Raw genomic sequence first — 9,984 nt, 5'->3', positions numbered from 1 at the left:
AGCAGATGGTTGAGAGAGTTATTTGTTCATCTCAGAACATGGCCTGAAGAGAAAAGCATCACAAGAAAACCCATCCAGGAACAAAGGAACTGTCAGGCACCATTTCCCTACCCCACCTCCCAGCATAAACAGTGGCCACCTGCAGTAACCAGCACTGCTTATCTAACTTGCACACACCAAGCCTCACCCCCCACAATCTTCAGTGGATCAGCCCTTCCCAGTTATACTCATCATAGTCCACTTACTGCATCCCCCCTCCCCCAGAAGATGGGTCCAAACCATTCCAGTACCACACCTCCCAACCCAGTGCATTTTGCAGGACTTTAGTTCTGGCAATAGAAGCAGGGCTCATTTTACAAGCAGACTACAACACAGCTTGTTAAAATGTGCCCCACCCCTGTTAGGGACCAAACACTGCCCATAATAGGCAAAGAGAACCTTTGCAGACAAATGGACTGAAAGAAACAGAGGCCAAGACTACCATAGTCAGTAGGACACATGAAACTCACATAGGAAACACTCCCTGAAGTGTCAGGCCCTGGGGAGCAGGGGACATTGCACCATAGGGCACTACACCTCATTAAGAGCAAGAGCAGTAGCAGATTTTCCCAAAACACATGAGGAGACAGAGAAATAGGTCCCAAATGAAAGAACAGGACCAAACTACAGCAAGAGACCTAAGCAAAACAAATATAATATGCTTGATAGAGAATTTAAAGTAATGATCATAAAGATACATACTCAACTTGAAAAGAGAGTGGAGGACATCAGTGAAACCCTTAACACAAATATAAAAAAGAACCAATCAGAGATCAAGAAGAACACAATAAATGAAATTAAAAATGTTTGATGGAATAAATAGCAAGCTAGATGAAGCAGAACTAATTAATGACCTGGAAGAGAGTAATGGAAAGTCACCAAGCTGGGCAAAGGAGAGGAAAGAAAATTATGCAAATCAAGAATAGTCCTGGGCTTAGTCAGTTGAGTGCCCAACTCTTGGTTTCAGCTCAGGTCATGATCTCAGGGTCATGAGATCAAGCCCTGCATTGGGCTCCATGCTCAGTGTGGAGTCTGCTTGAGATTCTTTCTCTCCTTCTCCCTTTCCTTCTGCTCCTCCCCCTGCTCACATGTGCGCTCTCTCTCTCTCTCTCTAAAATAGATAAAATCTTAAAAAAGTATTCTTAGGGAAATCAGTGACTCCATCAAGTGTAATAACATTCACATTATAGGGCTCTCAGAAGAAGACGGAGAAAAGGGGGCAGAAAATTTATTTGAAGAAATAATAGCTAAAAATGTCCCTAATCTGGGGAAGGAAACAGATATCCAGATCTAGGAGATACAGAAATCCCTCCAAAAATTCAACCCCGGGAGGTCCACACCAAGACACATAGTAAATAAAATGGCAAAAAGTAGCGATAAAGAAAATATTTAGAAGCAGCAAAAGAGGAGAATTACTTACAAGGGGAAACCCCATAAGGCAATTAGCAGATTTTTCAGCAGAAACTATGCAAGCCAGAAGAAAGTGGCATGATACATTTGAGGTGTTGAAAGGGAAAAATCTACAGCCAAGAATACTCTATCCAGCAAGGCTAGCATTCAGAATAGAAGGAGCATTAAAGAGTTTCCCAGACAAACAAAAACTAAAGGAGTTCATGACCACTAAACCAGCCCTATAAAAAATATTAAAGAGGACTCTGAGTATAAAGGAAAGACCATAAATGAGAATATGAAAACTAAAAAATAAAAAAATAAAAAAATAAAAGCAGTAAAAATAAATATTTCTATAAAATCAGTCAAGGGATTAACAAAATAAAAGGATATAAAATATGACACTATATATTTAAAACGTGGGGAGAAGAATAAAAAATGGGTTCAAACTTAAACATCAACTTAATATAAACTGCTATATGCAGAAGATGTGATATACAAACCTAATGGTAACCAGAAATCAAAAACCAGTAATAAATATGCAAAGAATAAAGAGAAAGGAATCCAAGTATATCATTAAAGAAAGCCAACAAACCATAAAAGAGGACAAGAAAGGATCAGAGAAAATCTATAGAAATAACCACAAAACAAGTAACAGAATGGCAGTAAGACATTTCTATAAACAGTTACTTTGAATGTAAATGGACTAAATGTTCCAATCAAAAGACAGAGGGTGACAGAACAGATTAAAAAAAATACTCATCCATATGCTGCCTACAAGAGACTCATTTCAGACCTAAAGACATCTGAGACTGAAAGTGAGGGGATGGAGAAACATTTACCATGCAAATGGATGTCAAAAGAAAGATAGAATAGCAATACTTATATCAGACAAAATAGATTTTAAAACAAAGACTGTAGCAAGAGACAAAGACACTACATAATCATAAAGGAGACACTAGAACAATGGGATATAACAATATAAATATTTATGCACCCAACATGGGAGCACCCAAATACATATAGCATCTATTAACAAATATAAAAGAAAGAGTTGATAGTAATCCAATAATAGGAGGACACTTTAACACCCAACTTACATCAATAGACAGATCATCCAAACAGAAAAATCAACAAGGAACCAGTGGCTTTGAATGACACAGTGACCAAATGGATTTAACAGATATATTCAGAACATTTCATTCTAAAACAGCAGAATACACATTCTTTTCCACAGCACATGGGGCATTTTCCACAACAGACCACATATTAGGCCACAAAACATGTCTCAACATTGAAATCCCACCATTATCCTTTCTGAACACAACACCATAAAACTAGAAATCAACCAAAAAAAAAAAAAATCAGAAAAGAGCACAAATCATTGACATTAAATAACATGCTACTAAAAAATGAATGGGCCAACCAGAAATCAAAGAGGAAATAAAAAATTACATGGAAACAAATGAAAATGAAAACACAATGGCCCAAAATCTTTGGGATGCAGCAAAAGTGGTTCTGAGAGGAAAGTTTATAGCAATACAGGCCTACCTTAAGAAGCAAGAAAAATCTCAAATAAACAAACTAAACTTAGATGTAAAGGAGCTAGAAAAAGAACAACAACCCAAAGCTAGCAAAAGAAAGGAAATAATACAGAAGAGAACAGAAACAAATGATATAGAAACTAAACCAAACCAAACAATAGAATAGATCAATGAAACCAGGAGCTAGTTCTTTGAAAAGATGAACAAAATTCATAAACCTCTACCAGATTCATTAAAAAAGAGAGAGGTCCCAAATAAACAAAATCACAAATGAAAGAGGAGAAATAAAAACCAACACCACAGAAATACAAACAGTTGTTACAGAATATTATGAAAACCTATATGCCAAAAAATTGGACAACTTATATAACCTACCAAAACTAAAGCAGGAAGAAATAGAAAACTTGAACAGACCAAATACCAGCAATGAAATTGAATCAGTAATCAAAAAAATTCCAAAATACAGAAGTCCAGGACCAGACAGCTTCACAAGCAAATTCTACCAAACATTTAAAGATGACTTAACACTTAACGCTTCTCAAATTATTCCAAAAAATAGGAGAGGAAGTAAAGCTTCCAAATTCATTTTATGAGGCCAGCATCACCCTGACACCAAAACTTGATAAAGACACAACAAAAAAGAGAACTACAGGCAAATATCCCTCATGAACATAGAAGCAAAAATCTTTAACAAATTATTAGCAAACTGAATCCAACAATACCTTAAATCATAGACCACAATAAAGTGGGATTTATTCCCTGGATGCAAGGGTGGTTCATTATTTGCAAAATTATCAACATGACACATCACATCATTAAGACCAAGGATAAAAACCATATGGCCATTTCAGTAGATTCAGGAAAAGCAATTGACAAAGTACAACTCCATTCATGACAAAAACCCTCTGCAAAGTAGGTCTAGAGGGAACATATCTCAACATAATGAAGGCCATATATGAAAAACCTACAGATAACATCATACTTAATGGGGAAAAACTGAGAGTTCCCCCTAAGGTTAGAAATAAGACAAGGATGTTCCTCTCACCACTTCTATTCAACATAGCATTAGAAGTCCTAGCCACAGCAATTAGACAACATGAAGAAAGAAAAGGCATCCAAATTGATAACGAAGAAGTAAAACTCTCACTATTTGCAGATGACATGATACTATAGAGAAAACCTAAAAACTCCACTAAAAAACTACTAGAACTGGTAAATGAATTAAGACAAGTCATAGGATACAAAAATCACTGTAGAGAAATCTGTTAAATTCCTATACACTAATAATGAAGCAGCAGAAATTAAAATTAAGAAATCAATCCCATTTACAATTATACCAAAAACAGTAAAATATCTAGAAATAAACTTAATGAAAGTGGAAAAGACCTATACCCTGAAAACTATAAAACACTGATTAAAGAAATTCAATGATGCAAAGAAATGGAAAGACATTCAACCTATGCTCATGGGTTGGGAGAACAAATGTTATTAAAATGTCTATACTACCCAAAGTAATCTGTACATTAAATGCAACCCCTATCAAAATCCCAAGAGTATTTTTCACAGAACTAGAACAAACAATCCTAAAATTTGTATGGAACCACAAAAGACCTCAAATGGCTAAAGCAATCTTGAAAACACTAGAGGTATCACAATTCCAGATTTCAAGTCATATTACAAAGCAGTAGTAATTAAAACAGTTTGGTACGGGCATAAAAATAGACACAGAGAATACAAACCCCAGAAATAAATCCATAATTATATGGCAAATTAATCTTGACAAAACAGGAAAGAATATCCAATGGGAATAAGACAATTTTTTTAACAAATGGTATTGGGAAAACTGGACAGCTACATGGAAAAGAATGAAACTGGACCACTTTTACCATACACAAAAATAAGCTCAAAGTTGATTAAAGACCTAAATGTGAGACCTGAAACCATAAAAATCCTTAAAAAGAGCAGAGGCACTAATATCTCTGACATCAGTCATAGCAACATTTTTCTAGATACGTCTCCTGAGGCAAGGGAAATAAAAGCAAAAATAAACTATTGGGACTACAACAAAATAAAAATCTGTGCAGCAAAGGAAACAATCAGTAAAACTAAAAGGCAACCTATGGAATTGGGGGAAGATATTTGCAAATGATATATCTAATAAAGGGTTAGTATCCAAAATATAAAAAGAACTGATACAACTCAACACCCCAAAAACAAATAATCCAATTAAAAAATGGGCAGAAGACAGGAACAGAAATTTCTCCAAAGAAGACATACAGATGGCCAACAGACACATGAAAAGATGCTCAACATCACCCATCATCAGGGAAATGCAAATCAAAACCACAATGAGATATCACCTCACCCCCATCAGAATGGCTAAAATCAAAATCACAAGAAACAGTAAGTGGTGGCCAAGAATGTGGAGAGAAAGGAACCTTGGTTCACTGTTGGTGGGAATGCAAACTGGTACAGCCACTGTGGAAAACATTATGGAGGTTCCTCAGCAAGTTCGAAATGGAACTACCCTATAATCCATTCACTGCACTATTGGATATTTAACCAAGAAGTACAAAAACACTATTTCAAAAAGATACGCGCACCCTTATGTCTACTGCAGCATTATTTACAATAGCCAGACTAAGGAAGCAGCCCAAGTGTCCATCAATAGATAGATGAAGAAGTGTTACACACACACACACACACACACACACACACACACACACGCAACCATAAAATGCAACCATAAAAAAGAATGAAATTTTGCCATTTGCGACAACATGGATAAAACTAGAGAGCATAATACTAAGCAAAGTAAGTCAGAGAAAAACAAATTTCATATGACCTCACTTATATGTGAAATGTAAGAAACAAAACAAGCAAAGGAAAAAAGAAAGAGAGAGGAACCAAGAAACCAGACTCTTAACTATAGAGAACAAACTGATGGTGACCAGATGGGAGGTGGGTGGAGAGATGGGTAAAATATGTGATGGAGATTAGAGAGTATACTTATCATAATGGAAAAAACAAAATAATTTTTAAAAAGATTTGAAGGCACTTTCTGGTGAAATACTAATGGCAAACGTTACAGACTGTAGAAAAGAGAACTACAAAATGATGCTGGGAATGCCTATTCAGATTGGTGAGGCAAAAAGCTGAAGATATGGGATTCTTTATATTCTTTTCTGTATTTAGTTTTCTTTACCTTCTCAATTCTTTTCCTTGAGTTCATCTCTATTTCTTTATATTTTCCCATGCTTTCTCTATTAATTTCTAATTGCCCTCCTTTCTCTCAAACTCTAGATTTTCTTACCCCAACTTATTTTCCATCTTTTCTCTCCTTTCCCAGAATTCTATCCTTTAAATAGAAAATAATTAAACAGTACGTTATTTTCCACCATCTTCATTATTTTTGTCTTTCCCATCAGCATTGTAGGACTTCTGTCATTTCATATGATATCCCAGCAAATGTGCATTCATTTGTACTTGTAGAAGGGGATTGTTCACTATCCCTAGCATTTGTTAGCAAAGGTCTCTTATTAATAATTCTGACTTCACTTGGTACCAACAGGTTGGTAAGCAGTGTGCAGTGACATTTCAAACATATTTAGAATTGATAGCAACTGCAGAAATGAAAACAGTTCTCCTCTGCTCATTCTATTTATTTTTCCTTAGATGAGAACCTAACTGAAACAGAGATGATGAGTCACTGAAAAGTCTGTTTTTTTTTTTCTTTTAGAGAGCAGAAATGTTAATACAATTCAAGCAAACTTATTTTAGAAAAGCGTTTGGAATATTGTAAATATTTCAGTGTTATAATTTTTCAAACATCTTAATTTTTTGAAAAGAAAAAATCATAATATTAAATATAGCATCCCATAATAACTTTAAAATATATCCTATAGGAGATCTGACCTATTATGATCCATACTGAGATGGTATGCATAAAAGCTTGGTGACTAATTGCCAGGCCTCACGAGACAGATTGTATCATTATGAAACCTGACCATGTCATCTACTAGCTATATAACTTTGGATGATTCATTAATTTATTCTTCCTAGGTAAAAATATGGTCAGTAGTACTCTCCTTATAACACTTGTTGGGACAACTAAATAATATGCGTAAAGCACTGAAAACTGTGTCAAATACATAGTAATGACTCACTAAAAGTTTGCCATTGTTGTTGCTAACACTTTGATATGTTTAATGTTCATGGATGACCAAGATACAGAGAGATTTCAGAGTCTTATCCACGATATTTCTTCTCTATATGGATAAGCATCAATAAAGGCAAACTGATGAGTGATATAGTTAATTAAATGAAAGCTAGGTCAATTCCCTAGTCCAGTTTTTTCTTTAAATATGGAAGGCTTCACAGATTTGCGTGTCATCCTTATGCGGGGACCATGCTAATCTAATCTGTATCATTCCAATTGTAGTCTTTGTGCTGCTGAAGTGAGCACTGTGTAGTCCAATTTTTGTTGATGAACCCTAGTACATCAACAGCAACACAGTAGTCAGATATATTAAACAAAAATCTGTTTCTCAGAGTGCAGAATCTGAGCACTTTCTTTTCCTCTCAAAGTAGTGCTGCCTAAAACTTCATGAAGTCACCTCAAAATGAGGTCACATACCCCACTGACATCTTCTGACTTTGCCAACTACGGGTTGCCAAAATACAAAGAAGACTTTAAGATTGATTAACAAATTAAGTGAATTTTAAAATCTGATTAATTTATATAATACTCCACTTAATCCTTTAAAAAATAAAGTTGGAATTAGGGTAAGGATTAGATAAATTTCCCAAGCTATTAAGTGTTGGTGCTGAAGTTTAAACTCCAGATCCTGACTCATTTACCATTCTGTTTTACTATTCCAGCTTGACTATGAACTGTTTGACTTTACAAAATCAGCAGAGGCAGGAAACTAAGATCACTAAGGCCTCTGACATTGTATTTTTGAGGATTACCTGAGTACACTGTGAAGGAATGGATCTTAGCTTCTTAAAGCAGCAGTTAATCCTGTCATTTACAAAAAAAAAAAGTGTTTATTTTCAAAAATAGTGCTGTGCAGCTGGGCCCTAATAACTGCTTTTAATTATTCCTCCTTATAGCTAGAACAATCATTCAGCTGGACCCAAAGGTGAAAGCACTGTTAAGTAGATTTTAAGAAAAGTTTATTTTAAAAAAGTAAGGATTACAGGGGTGCCTGGGTGGCTCAGTCGTTAAGTGTCTGCCTTCTGCTCGGGTCATGGTCCCAGGGTCCTGGGATCACCCCCGCATCGGGCTCCCTGCTCAGCAGGAAGCCTGCTTCTCCCTCTCCCACTCCCCCTGCCTGTGTTCCCTCTCTTGCTGTGTCTCTCTCTGTCAAATAAATAAATAAAATCTTTAAAATAAAAATTTTAAAAATAATAAAAAGTAAGGATTACAAAATGTCCAGTCTACTCAAATGGGCTGTTGACACTTTTTCTGACCTGGTTCTCCAATCTCTCTCTCCCCTTCCTGCTCCGTTCCCCCAAACTCCATCCTCTCCTCTCTCTCTCTGGAAGCCCTGTTTCTGTTTCTTTTTTCCTACTTCCCAACCTCCTTAACACCTTCTACTCTCAAGAATGATACTCCCTACTTTTGAGATGAAATGTTTTCTCTCCTATTCTCTCCAAACTAAATTCTTCGCATCAGCTCTTCAGATGTTTATAATTCTTTACTCAGAACTATTATCCTTCCCAAAAGGGTGGGGAGGAGAAAAGAGAATTGAGGGTTGGAAATAAGTGCACACACAGTATAAACTTGCCCTGCAAGTTATACTTGATAGCTTCTTCTCTTAAGAGATTGAAAAAAAATCCTCTGCTTAAATATCTATACACTCTTGCACTCCTAAGTTGGCTAAATCAAGGTGGTCAATGGAAGGAGAAAGGAGAAAATAAAATTTGTGTACTTTTGCCAAAAATATACTAATGTCTTACAGTTTCAAAATGTCTGTCTTTTGTGGCCTTATAGCTGAGTATTAAAAGAAGTGACCTGGTAAGTACTAGAGGAAATGGATGCATTCATAATAGACAATATAAAATAAATCATGGAGGTGTCAAGGCAAAAACTAAATGCAGGACTGATGGAAAGAGGTAACTCACTTATAATAATAATCTAATAGCCATAAGTTTTTTTAAAACTGATTTTGAGGAGAGATGTATTCTTTTCAAACTATTCTATACAAGGCCTTCAATTATAACTATTTTCATAACTTGAATTAAAGACTAAGATTTCCCATATCAGAATTTCTCATGTTCCCCATTACCTTCCCTCATTTGAAAGACTATAAAAAATTCCATTTTCCCTATTATAATTTGTCAATGATGCAAACTAAAGCTAATTTTCCAAGCAAGTTCATAAGTAAAATAAAGAAGGTAATGAATGTGATGTATTAATTTGGGACATTTCTGTTAAGAGTTGCCACTTATTATTTAAAATGTATTACATTCTTAATCTCACTTTAGTTTTTCTACTTTTTTTCTCTTCTTTCTCCCCAGTTTTAGTTTATCTGTAAAAAAAAAAATGTAGTTATTTTCATCACCTTTGGTAAGATTCACTTAAACATTTCATCTAAAATAAAAATTTTAAATCCTTATTAATGAAAATGAGTTCTCCTTGAGTCAGAATCATAAAGGAGATTAGTAGAATAGTGTGCTATCATAAAAAGGGTAATATATTTCTATATCATATAATAAGGAAAAACTAAAAGTAACTCCATTTTCTTTCTAGTCTTTTTTTTTTCATTCTTGTTCTATGTCCATGAAATAAAGAAAAGTGGCTATTCCATAGAAAAGCAATATCTCTTTGGAATATGGGAGAATAATAGGATATATGCTATCACCAAAAAGAATGAGAAAAATCTATCTGTAAATATATGAAGCAATTTCTGATTTATATTCATAACTGTGGGAAAATGCAGAATATATTGCTGATTGTATATAAAGGGAAATACACACACACGCACACACACACACACACATAGGT

General features: G+C 35.0%; 1 non-coding gene across 1 annotated transcript; it reads right to left on the bottom strand.

Annotated features, from left to right (window-relative positions):
* Positions 1 to 7,330: 7,330 nt before the first annotated feature.
* On the bottom strand, positions 7,331 to 7,437 carry LOC112809673 (U6 spliceosomal RNA). Its single transcript, XR_003204634.1, has one exon. It is a non-coding gene; the product is annotated as a U6 spliceosomal RNA (small nuclear RNA).
* Positions 7,438 to 9,984: the final 2,547 nt, after the last annotated feature.

This window comes from Callorhinus ursinus, unplaced genomic scaffold (genome assembly GCF_003265705.2).
Source record: "Callorhinus ursinus isolate GAN/ISIS: 27379988/994484 unplaced genomic scaffold, GSC_fseal_2.0 scaffold42, whole genome shotgun sequence".
NCBI lineage: Eukaryota > Metazoa > Chordata > Mammalia > Carnivora > Otariidae > Callorhinus > Callorhinus ursinus.
The sequence above is the reverse complement of the archived record's forward strand: the minus strand, read 5'-3'. Positions and strand labels throughout refer to the sequence as shown.